The sequence below is a fragment of the Musca autumnalis genome, unplaced genomic scaffold (genome assembly GCF_047663935.1).
Source record: "Musca autumnalis isolate F117 unplaced genomic scaffold, ASM4766393v1 scaffold_2, whole genome shotgun sequence".
Taxonomy (NCBI): domain Eukaryota; kingdom Metazoa; phylum Arthropoda; class Insecta; order Diptera; family Muscidae; genus Musca; species Musca autumnalis.
The window spans coordinates 106,137,052-106,150,161 of NW_027411755.1; the positions used below are offsets into that span (position 1 = coordinate 106,137,052).

The 13,110-nt window shown below is 36.8% G+C and overlaps 1 long non-coding RNA gene across 2 annotated transcripts; it reads left to right on the forward strand.

Annotated features, from left to right (window-relative positions):
- Positions 1–3,121: 3,121 nt before the first annotated feature.
- LOC141394404 (uncharacterized) lies at positions 3,122–10,931 on the forward strand. 2 transcript variants are annotated; one of them, XR_012410404.1, is made up of 2 exons: positions 3,122–3,730; positions 3,814–10,931. It is a non-coding gene; the product is annotated as an uncharacterized lncRNA (long non-coding RNA). The 2 variants fall into 2 exon arrangements; XR_012410405.1 differs by having other exon boundaries at positions 3,817–10,931.
- Positions 10,932–13,110: the final 2,179 nt, after the last annotated feature.

The window sequence follows — 13,110 nt, forward strand, 5'->3', positions numbered from 1 at the left end:
GTTAGGGAATCCACAGCTCTCTCAATCTCCTCGACAGTATGGAGAGTCGTCCATGTTGGCCAGGGTTATGTCAATGACTTCCCCCCTTAATCTATTTTGAAACGTGGGAGTGTTACCTCTATTACAGATTCTTAGATTATTTTTTAAAATAAAATTGAAAATGCACTCACCTCTGGCGTTCGTGTCACTGCTTCCCCAGTGGAAGTGGGAAAGTGGGAAAAACCAAGGGTTTGTTCCGACCTTCTTCCATCCGTACCGTGGTTATATCACCTCTACTGTAATTGGACAGAAGGATTAGATTAAGATTCTTTTTAGCAACTTTACATATCCTCACCTTGTCCCCATTTGAAGCAAAAACAGAATAGTTCTCGCCGCTAAGCCCACTCACCTTATTTTTATATAAATAAGGTTCCTGGACTAGGGCGATAACGATGTCTTGAGTCGAGAGGTTTTTCAGTAGTTCAGCAGCAGCAGCTTTGCAATGATGCAGGTTTATCTGCACAAAGCTAAGCTTTTGCCGCTTCCTACCTAATGGTGCTTTGGTTTGATTCGGAAACATAATCGTCCTAATCCAAAGTTCAGCACCCCTCCTCGACTCCTTAGAAAGTCCTCTCCGGACTTGTGTGTGGCGAATTTTATGACCAGTCCGTCTTTCTTCTTAAAGTAACCGAGAATCCTCCAATTTCCCATCTGAAGACTGACGTTCTGCTTCTCAACCAACCTCAGTATTCATCCTAGCTCCATTGAAGGAGGAGGGACCCATACTGAGGTTATCATTCCAAATCGTATCTCAGACAAAGGTACAGCCGCCAGATTGCTACCTTCCCAAAGAGAGCCAATGTCCTTAACTGTTTTAACAAGGAAATCTGCCGATTCCTTGTTTTCACAGCTAATTACCTTGACTCCCTTGTAAAGAGCAGACTGGCCCAGCCGCACATTTGCCTGTTCAACCACGTCCGAGATGAGGATGTCCCGAAGATGACCCTCAACTAGCAACCAATGACAGTCACTGATACGCCTATTGGATCAGCCCTGTCTATGATTGCCAGCCGCATCTCACCCGGGACAATCCGTCGAGCAGCGATGTCATCCTGCTTCGGGTTTGACGAGCAAGGAGTCTGCAGATCTGTAGGCTTCGCGTTGTCCTTACTCACCTTCGCGGACGAGCAGGGAATCTCCAGACCGCTAGGTTCTGAATTTTCCTTACCAGTTTCCGCGTTGTCCCTACTCGCCTTTGTGGGCGAGCAGGGAGTCTGCAGAGCACTATGTTCCGCGGTATCCTTACTCGCCTTTCCAGACGTACACGGCTTCTGAGAAGAAGCACTACATGAAGAGGCTTTAGCCTTTTCATTAGTGATCCTCTCACTAACCTTCCTCGCCTTTCCAGACGTACAAGGCTTCAGAGAAGAAACACTAGATAAAGAGGCTTTAACCTTTTCACCAGAGATCCTCTCACTAGCCTTCCTCGTCAACGAAGCAAACGATGCCGACGGATAAACCGGCTGTGACAACGTAGACTTCTTCGCAGAAGGAGGTTGTTCCTCCGACGACCTCATCCTCTTCACAACCACTGGTTGTGATTTTGGATCGGTCGCCCGAGGTCCGTTATCCTTTTAGGAAGTCAATGCCGTCACTGACCCATTACTGTCCCGTCCGCTCGTGTTCCCACTTGTGTCGGATGGTATCTTCTTTTTCATTAGCCGACTCACCTCTATCACCCTTTGTTGGGGTTTAGAAGTTGGGCCAACTGCAGAATCAGTTGATACCTTCCCAGAGGATTTGGATCCCTTCTTTCTTTTTGACTTCTTATCATTCTTCTTTAAGTGCTGCGACGTTGCCGCATTGGAAGAAGGGGTGTCCTTATCAGAGCTGAATCCTTCTCCCTTCGCCACCTCTTCGGAGGTTTCGATGGGGCTTTCTCCCGCTCTTGACGTAGGGTTTTCACTGACACGCACTTCCCTCTTTGTTACGTGAGGATATTCTCTTTCAAATCTCCTCACGAACTTAAGGTTAGACGGTCTCATTTGAAATTCCTTTATGCTGATGGTGTTGGGGTCTTTATTGGCATACCGATTGCAATAATTAGTTGCCCTTCGGTATGATTTTTTGTCTCTTGCTTCCTTGGCTTTGGCAGAGTTGGAGGTCTGTGGATTCAGCAAATCGTCCATCTTATTATCCGACACCAAAGCATCACCGGATGGGGGGTTATTAGCTAGACTAGAGGTAGGGACATGGATCACTGTCGTGTCCATATCTTCCTCCTCCTCAGTGAGCGATAATTTTTCCCAAATTTCATCCGGTATGCTTTCCTCCTTGAGTGTCAATGGGACGCTTTCCTCAATTAAATTGAGGAGTACTAGGCTCTGTCTGTTCAAACTGTCATTTATCGGGCATGTTCTGGAATTCACCGTGTATCCATTTCACATCACACATGCACTTCACCTGTGAAAGCAATTGATGTTCTGTATTTCACGTGAAAAGAGCTTTCATATTTCACGAAAGAACTTTGGAAAGCTTAATTACAGCTTTCAAACTTTATCATTAACAATGAAAAAATAGGTGTGTTCGTTTACTCAATAATTTGTACAAATTTGTACAAGTCCAGTAACTTCTTGTAATCAACTAAAGTCTTTGGCATTGTACTGTAGAGTAAACGAACGACATCCAGTAACAATTCGTACAAATTTTGAGTAAACGAACACACATAATCACCCTTATTACGGTTGGCGTTGTCGTATCCAAAATTGCAAGCTGACGTTCGTAACGTCTAATTGGTATTATGTATGTTTTTGTACAAAAAAGCTAAAATTTCAACTTTTAAATAATTCTTTTGGCAACAAACATTATTAGAATTATTAGTAGATCATTTTTAATGGGCCGATTACGTACAGCGAGGCGAGTCGTGTCGCGTTGCAGTTGCAATTTTTCCATTACGTATGGCGAAAGTCGCACGACGACGTCAAATTTTGTCGCCGTAATGTTCATTTTCCGGCGACAACAAATTAGCTGTCGCCGTTCATTTTTACTAACGAATAAAAATAAAATAAAAAAAATAAAAATAACTTTTTATCGACGATTATTTTCTATCGCTGTACGTAGTGCATTTTTTAAATTTGTAAAATAATTCGTTTGAAATCATCTTTTAAGCAAGAACTAAGAAATGTACATTGCATCAATCGTTATATGAGGACTCTAACAGATTTTCAATAGAAAGTTTGTCATCTGATAAAGACACGAAATTTATCTCATGCAAATGAATCAAAGTAGTAAAATTTGTATTTATTATAGTTATTTTCCAATATATTTTAATAATCATTGCCAAAAAAATCTTTTAAAATTAATTTGTTTTGTTATGTTAACCGTTTACATTACATCCGAATGGATTCCGTAAATGTAAACGTAACATAGGCGGCAACGGCGTAAGGAACGCCGTTAAATAAATTTGCCCAGCCAAATTTTGGCAATTCATTTTGGTAAAGGTGGCATCACTGTCACTGCAAACGTCAAACTCTTCGGCTATACAAAAGACGAACTGCATTCTTTCATTTTTGCAACTCAAAGTGGCCGGTCATTAGAAAAAAAAAGTAATTTGCAAATTGGTTGCACAGAACAACCAATTAGAAAAGTTTAAGTTTTCCAACGCAATAGCCTAAACGTGTTAGGCAATATTGCAATATTCTTTGCTGTTGGGATTAAACAAATACCGAAGTATTTGTGAAATGAAATAAGGGTGAGTCTTGTATAGAAATTTCTACAAGAAACCGGTATACTAAAATTCCGTGTGCGCGTCCTTTTTTTATTTCTTCTGCGCAGCAGGTTGAGCAAAACCACATGGTGTATGGCGAGCACAAGTTTTGTACAATTTTGTACGCAAAATCCCGCCATAACATACTCGATCACCAGCTTTAATTAAATTTCAACCTTAATTTAGAAGGCGAAATAAAAAAACCAAACGCCACCCGCTACCGCAAAAGGAAATTTTATTGCAATTATTCTGCAAGACATAACACCAGCCGCAATTGTGTTCCCTTATGGGAAATTATAATGGAAAGTGTTGACCGTAGCCACCACTCGCAATTTGAAAGAGCGCTTCAATAATTTTTGTGACCAATCTGCTTGTGCTCCACTAAAGCATCACCACCAGCTGACTGTGGTAATACACGTCGCAAGTTTAATTTGAAGCCACCGTTCCCGCCTACCAACATCATTCCGCCAAGCACCAGAAAGGTCACGACGTCATAGTATCCACCCTTAGCCACCAGACCACTGTACCCTGCAAAACATAACAGCATCGTTCGCATCTTAATACCACCTGCAACAGCTGACGAGTGTGAGTCTGAACCAATATCCAGTTGGAAACATATTGGAGTATTCTTGACAAGATTCTGGTTACCTATAAGAGCAGATAAGTACCAATATGTAGCAAAGAGTGCCGAATGAGTATTTTTAAAGGCAATAGTGCGTTTTGTATTTTAGTGAATTATTGATTCAGATTAGCACCTCATATTCCTCCACCACAGGCGGGGTAATATGAGGTCTAACTTTTTATAAATATTATCGACGGAAAGCCGATTTTCATCACGTATGGTGCATTATGTATAAAAATGCTTATTATATAAAATCAATTAGCACAAGCGTATTTAAGCATATGGTATCATCATATATAAAAGTATTCACTGAGTTTTAACGGTTCGTCTCCCCTTACCTAACGGTACCCCCGTACCGCGTAACAACACCTTAGGTACAGTCACGTTTTTGCGCCTTTCAAAATTTGTTTTTGCTTTTTTTTGTCTTTCGCCTAATGGTTCTAATCTCTTTTATGATATACGATTCTGAGCAAAAGAAATAGACAAAAAAATATAATAGTAATTCGATTCTGCAATTATAGATCGTGCAACGATACAAAATAATAATCATATTCCCAGTCGTGAAGATTCATTTCCCGATCTTTCCTATCGGTACAAATGAAATTAACTATAAATTATTTTAGACATTAAATAGAATTCGGAATATAATTTTCCGAATCTGCATCAAACGTATAATTAATTGCATTTAGAAGCCAAATTAATAGGTGATTATATTTCCAATTAGAAATCGATTTTAAATAAGTTCAGATCAAACATTTCGATTTCGCTTCGATATTGAATATTAAAAACAGATAAATTCTGATTAGAATTAATTCTTTTGGCGCAGTTTTGGAAAATATTTTCGATCATTTTTCGGATTTAGGGAATAGAATTATTCACCGCATGGGATATTTTCTTTTGATTACGAATTTTGAACCCCTTCTACATTCATGTAGTCATTCCGGCATTCGTGTATGGATGGGACTTCTGGTCCGATCCAGGGACGGAAATCCTACTTTCATGTTAAAAGTTGAGTATAAAGAACCATACATTATATAGAAATTGGGTTCAGTTCATAAGACCGATCGACATTGTGAACTCGAATTCATCGTTTCATTTTAAATCATAAAGGGTTTAGAACGATTTCGCAAATTTACGTCAAAGTTATAAACAAATTTTCGAACATTAGTACCTGTTTTCAAAATTCACTTGATCTCAATTTTTTATTAGGCATTTTGGAGACGTCTGTTAAAACAGATGTTTAAGTTTATGTAGATACAAAATCGAACATTTACAATTTTTTTTTTTTTTTGAGATTAATTGTTTTCTAACAAATTCAATACTTGATAAAAGTATATAAACCACCTCTGTTACCCCCAATCCTTTTATTATTAGCTATTACTAGTTTATCATTCCATATGACATTTTCAAATTTGTTAATGTCTATCCCAGACCCTTAATTATACTTTTTCTGAATTTTTAACTGAATTGAACAAATATTCTGAAATCTACGTTGAGCTCAATTAGGCATCAGGATTCAAAATTATAAACTTATTATTACCTTTCGATTTTCTAATGAATAGTGCACAATGGCACAACAAAATGGGATGGACATCCGTTCATTTTGAATCATTTTTAGTTATCCGGTGTATGCATATCTACACCTAATAAACAAATTGTCAATTATTTACGTCGTACTTAAGTAATCAATATTCCCAGAATTTATTGTTGATCTAGTTTCTTATATGTAAGAAATTTTCTCTTATGCTTTGTTATTATCCTCTGAATAAATGGATAAGTGAAATGTTATACGAAAATAATTCTTGAGCATTATGATGTGCTAAAAAAGCTTTCGGTAAAGGTAAGGTAGAAGGAAAGCGTCAGCCTACGGAAATTTTTGGGAGTCCTCATCATCGATGAGACTCATTGGGGATTTTGTAGAAAATCCATTGGGAGGGCATGGTATCCCAACAAACACCTTGGGTACCCATATCAACAACAACATCATATCATTTTTTTGAAATAAAGCATCCTGTTTGTGATTGTGAATTAATAATGAATCAATTTTGTTTATGGCTAGTCAGGAGTGGCCACTGAGCTAGACCGAATTTCTTCAATGGCAAGTGTATACCAGCGACATCTTGGTATGCCTCATTCCCCTTTACACTCCACCCTAGTTACATAACAATGGCGCCCAACGTTAAAGCCGATGTCTTAGGTTCAACTCCCACCATTGGGAATTGTTCCTAAGCATTAAGTTATGAATTTTTGTTTGGTTGATTTTCAGTATGTCTTGAGTTGTTGTTATATTACAACTTCTCAATTGCGACTTAACGTCAATCAAATTTATCATACCATTTCTTGAATTTCATCTTAAAGAAAAAGAGTTTTAGTCGTCTTGCAAGCCTGAGTTTATGTCAAGCTGCAATTTTGTGACAAAACTTCTGCGTTATTGAATTCATACTTCGACTTTCTTTAAAGCTTTATAATATATTGTCATCTGCAGTTGATTATTTATGATCATTTGCATGATTTGCGATATTATAGATGCTTTAATATATTGATTTATTAGAATTGAAATTTTTGGGGAAAATTTTGACTGCGCTTTTGGAAGATGATAATGATTGTTTGTTGTTGTTGATTTTTTTTATTTATCTTGGCTGATACCTTAACCTTCTACTAATTACCTTTAATTTTATGAAAATTCTGATCATCAATTATTGGAAATAATTTTCTGGAAATTTTTGAAAATAAAATTATTGATATTTATTCGATTGTTGGCACATTTAAGACATATTAGTTTTCATTTTTAACTGGCACCTGCACTGATAAGGACTTAAGAGTTTCTATTGGCAATTTTTTTTCCTGTTTCTGGTTTGAGATTTGATTATAGAGTTTCGTCGTGGGATGTTTTGAAAATTTTTTCCGATCGTTAGTTTGGATCTGTGGTTCATCAGTTTTAGTCAGTTTTTTCTCAACACTTTGTGATAGTTAATTACTATTCACTTTGCTTACATTTTCCGTGGTAGTTACCATTCTATTTCCGATTGCGTGAGGCATAGGGTCGTCGCCCTCAAGACATTTGTTGTTTTTTTATTTCTATTAAAAGACGGCAGGAGGTGTTTGATAGGCTCAAACTACTGACTGTTAGTTCTTTCTCTTAAAATATACAGGCTTTAAGTAGTAGTATATTTTTGTTTGTTTTCACGTACACACAGGGTGTACACAGAACTGGACTAACTGTACCCGAAGACTGGTCTTCAGTTCGACTCGAGGTCAGCTGAAGTACCTTAAGGTTGTAGGGGCGGTTAGTCTGGAGAGCCTTCGGATGGCAGCGCTCAACCTTGAGTTGGAGCATTTTCCGTAGGACTGATTGTTGTCTGGTTGGCGATTTCTCAGTGTATTTTTAGAAAGCCGTTCTATGCTTATCTAAAAATACACTGAAGAGGCCTCGAGTAACTTTTTGAGGAAATTCTAACTGGCAACAATTACTCCTACGTTTGACAGTCTACCTCATAGAACAATAGGGGTAGGCGAAGAGGACTGAAGAGCCTATCGAAGTCCTATTTTTATTTTTTTTCTTCACCAGCTAAGATCTTTCTCTTTCTGATTCGAATATTATTCGAATTAATTTTGCCCGGCTTTTGTTTTTTTTACGATTTTTTCTGTTCAGTCTTGAATCAGGGTCGCGGTTCTTCCCCACCTTTAACATACCTCGGTTAACTTCCCGAATCAGTATGGCTTCGGCAGGCCTATGCCAACGTGTTCGGGTTTGTTATGTTAACCGTTTACATTACATCCGAATGGATTCCGTAAATGTAAACGTAACATAGGCGGCAACGGCGTAAGGAACGCCGTTAAATAAATTTGCCCAGCCAAATTTTGGCAATTCATTTTGGTAAAGGTGGCATCACTGTCACTGCAAACGTCAAACTCTTCGGCTATACAAAAGACGAACTGCATTCTTTCATTTTTGCAACTCAAAGTGGCCGGTCATTAGAAAAAAAAAGTAATTTGCAAATTGGTTGCACAGAACAACCAATTAGAAAAGTTTAAGTTTTCCAACGCAATAGCCTAAACGTGTTAGGCAATATTGCAATATTCTTTGCTGTTGGGATTAAACAAATACCGAAGTATTTGTGAAATGAAATAAGGGTGAGTCTTGTATAGAAATTTCTACAAGAAACCGGTATACTAAAATTCCGTGTGCGCGTCCTTTTTTTATTTCTTCTGCGCAGCAGGTTGAGCAAAACCACATGGTGTATGGCGAGCACAAGTTTTGTACAATTTTGTACGCAAAATCCCGCCATAACATACTCGATCACCAGCTTTAATTAAATTTCAACCTTAATTTAGAAGGCGAAATAAAAAAACCAAACGCCACCCGCTACCGCAAAAGGAAATTTTATTGCAATTATTCTGCAAGACATAACACCAGCCGCAATTGTGTTCCCTTATGGGAAATTATAATGGAAAGTGTTGACCGTAGCCACCACTCGCAATTTGAAAGAGCGCTTCAATAATTTTTGTGACCAATCTGCTTGTGCTCCACTAAAGCATCACCACCAGCTGACTGTGGTAATACACGTCGCAAGTTTAATTTGAAACCGTTCCCGCCTACCAACATCATTCCGCCAAGCACCAGAAAGGTCACGACGTCATAGTATCCACCCTTAGCCACCAGACCACTGTACCCTGCAAAACATAACAGCATCGTTCGCATCTTAATACCACCTGCAACAGCTGACGAGTGTGAGTCTGAACCAATATCCAGTTGGAAACATATTGGAGTATTCTTGACAAGATTCTGGTTACCTATAAGAGCAGATAAGTACCAATATGTAGCAAAGAGTGCCGAATGAGTATTTTTAAAGGCAATAGTGCGTTTTGTATTTTAGTGAATTATTGATTCAGATTAGCACCTCATATTCCTCCACCACAGGCGGGGTAATATGAGGTCTAACTTTTTATAAATATTATCGACGGAAAGCCGATTTTCATCACGTATGGTGCATTATGTATAAAAATGCTTATTATATAAAATCAATTAGCACAAGCGTATTTAAGCATATGGTATCATCATATATAAAAGTATTCACTGAGTTTTAACGGTTCGTCTCCCCTTACCTAACGGTACCCCCGTACCGCGTAACAACACCTTAGGTACAGTCACGTTTTTGCGCCTTTCAAAATTTGTTTTTGCTTTTTTTTGTCTTTCGCCTAATGGTTCTAATCTCTTTTATGATATACGATTCTGAGCAAAAGAAATAGACAAAAAAATATAATAGTAATTCGATTCTGCAATTATAGATCGTGCAACGATACAAAATAATAATCATATTCCCAGTCGTGAAGATTCATTTCCCGATCTTTCCTATCGGTACAAATGAAATTAACTATAAATTATTTTAGACATTAAATAGAATTTGGAATATAATTTTCCGAATCTGCATCAAACGTATAATTAATTGCATTTAGAAGCCAAATTAATAGGTGATTATATTTCCAATTAGAAATCGATTTTAAATAACTTCAGATCAAACATTTCGATTTCGCTTCGATATTGAATATTAAAAACAGATAAATTCTGATTAGAATTAATTCTTTTGGCGCAGTTTTGGAAAATATTTTCGATCATTTTTCGGATTTAGGGAATAGAATTATTCACCGCATGGGATATTTTCTTTTGATTACGAATTTTGAACCCCTTCTACATTCATGTAGTCATTCCGGCATTCGTGTATGGATGGGACTTCTGGTCCGATCCAGGGACGGAAATCCTACTTTCATGTTAAAAGTTGAGTATAAAGAACCATACATTATATAGAAATTGGGTTCAGTTCATAAGACCGATCGACATTGTGAACTCGAATTCATCGTTTCATTTTAAATCATAAAGGGTTTAGAACGATTTCGCAAATTTACGTCAAAGTTATAAACAAATTTTCGAACATTAGTACCTGTTTTCAAAATTCACTTGATCTCAATTTTTTATTAGGCATTTTGGAGACGTCTGTTAAAACAGATGTTTAAGTTTATGTAGATACAAAATCGAACATTTACAATTTTTTTTTTTTTTTGAGATTAATTGTTTTCTAACAAATTCAATACTTGATAAAAGTATATAAACCACCTCTGTTACCCCCAATCCTTTTATTATTAGCTATTACTAGTTTATCATTCCATATGACATTTTCAAATTTGTTAATGTCTATCCCAGACCCTTAATTATACTTTTTCTGAATTTTTAACTGAATTGAACAAATATTCTGAAATCTACGTTGAGCTCAATTAGGCATCAGGATTCAAAATTATAAACTTATTATTACCTTTCGATTTTCTAATGAATAGTGCACAATGGCACAACAAAATGGGATGGACATCCGTTCATTTTGAATCATTTTTAGTTATCCGGTGTATGCATATCTACACCTAATAAACAAATTGTCAATTATTTACGTCGTACTTAAGTAATCAATATTCCCAGAATTTATTGTTGATCTAGTTTCTTATATGTAAGAAATTTTCTCTTATGCTTTGTTATTATCCTCTGAATAAATGGATAAGTGAAATGTTATACGAAAATAATTCTTGAGCATTATGATGTGCTAAAAAAGCTTTCGGTAAAGGTAAGGTAGAAGGAAAGCGTCAGCCTACGGAAATTTTTGGGAGTCCTCATCATCGATGAGACTCATTGGGGATTTTGTAGAAAATCCATTGGGAGGGCATGGTATCCCAACAAACACCTTGGGTACCCATATCAACAACAACATCATATCATTTTTTTTGAAATAAAGCATCCTGTTTGTGATTGTGAATTAATAATGAATCAATTTTGTTTATGGCTAGTCAGGAGTGGCCACTTAGCTAGACCGAATTTCTTCAATGGCAAGTGTATTCCAGCGACATCTTGGTATGCCTCATTCCCCTTTACACTCCACCCTAGTTACATAACAGTTTTTACTTTTATATACTGTCGTTTACAAAATCGGTCACGACTCTTTCCTCGTATTTCAACGCCATACGTAATACCAATTTGTCGTATTACGCCATACGTAATACCGATTTGTCGTATCAAAAAAAAATAAATGTTGTATTTAAACCAAGAAATGCGTTCTGGGAATTGCAAATGTATTTCTTTCGATTTTTTAAGGATATAAAATGCTGTAAAAGACAGAAAATTTCGTTGTATATAATTTTTCATCATTTAAAAATGTATCTTACGACTACGCCTACGACAACGTCTACGCCACTTGAACGTCTACGACTACGCCAACCGTAATAAGGGTGAATAGGTGTGTCTTTTTACGTGATAATTTGTAATAATTATTACGAAATGTTACTAAATGCTGTCTTTTTACACAAAAGTTCAGTAAAAGAGAACAAAGAGAGAGAACAATTTTGACAGTTGTTTGCTGAGAAATTGCTAAAAGTTGCTGAAAGAATTTTTCCCAGCAACATTTAGCATGTTCGATCAGCTGTTTTTAATCATCTGGTAATAGTCAGCTGCTCAATGTTTATCTTATTTTTGTGGAAAAATACTATAAATATTACGATTCTGGTTTATTTATTGACTATTTTATAAATATATTTATTATTTTTAATTTATTTTGCTTAAAATTTAAGAACTTTTTCGTTGCTTTGGAGTTATTTTTTTGTTCATGCATTGGCGCCAATGTTTTTGTTTTGGTTATCAATTGTTATCTTGCTAAAGTTTACTAAATGCTGTCTTTTTACTTTCTCTATTTTCGTACCAAAGAGCAAAATCTCTCTTACTCTCTGAAAAGAAGTTACTGAATAATTATTACTGAAAAAGTAAAAAGACACAACTAATATCAGTCTGTGTTGGCGCATCAACGAATACACATGCGTGTGTGGGTATGTACGCTTTGTTCGTTTGATTGTTTACGAAACAGGCGTAAACAAAGAAACGAACTTCTACAAGAGCGGGTACATGTTGAATTTTTAAATACTCGTAGAAAACACATTAAATTTTAGTCCTATGCAGTTTTTTGTATGAATTTGCAATTAGTTTCTTTAAAAAATAAGGATTCACTCAGCTCTCGCCATCAAAATTACACCCCAATTAGGTGTAAGTGTGTTGCAGAACAGCTTTAGGTGTGTTCGATACACGTGAGGTGCAGAGGTGAATGCCAGAACATGTGGTTCAGTTCCAGTTCCGCCCATATTTTCAGTCCGCTTTGTAGCTGAGTTAGAGCTGCTGGCCGTAACGTTAGGGGAATCGTTGTCAATATCCATATTCGTAATTGTCAGGGATAGTGAGGAGGTTGCACTAGTGAGAGTAAAGACTGAGGGTGCGAATTCAACCGCATTTAAACGAATTCATCACACTTATTCTTGAGCTCGAGTCGTCATAAAATTGGGGAAGGGTTCTTTGTTTCAATACAAAGAACTAAGAGAACTGATGAGTCCAAGTGGCGTTGGACGAAACTAGTATTCTCTGCCATCCCCGAATGTAAACAATTTTAACTACATCCCACTTGAAACTTGTTGTTTTTAAATTTGAAAACAACAAATATGAGATTAAGCTTGACTACATACAAATAGTAAGTAAAACACACATCTCAACAAAACTGCCAAAGTGAATCTAAAAATAGACACAGAGCACCGTGGACGATTGGTTGTTATTTTTTCGACAACTATTAAAATAGTTATGTGCATTCTCTGCAATGTGGAGACACATGACAGTGGGAGTAGTTAATTTGGTTTACATATGCGGCTACGAGAGTTTTTAGGTGTTTTC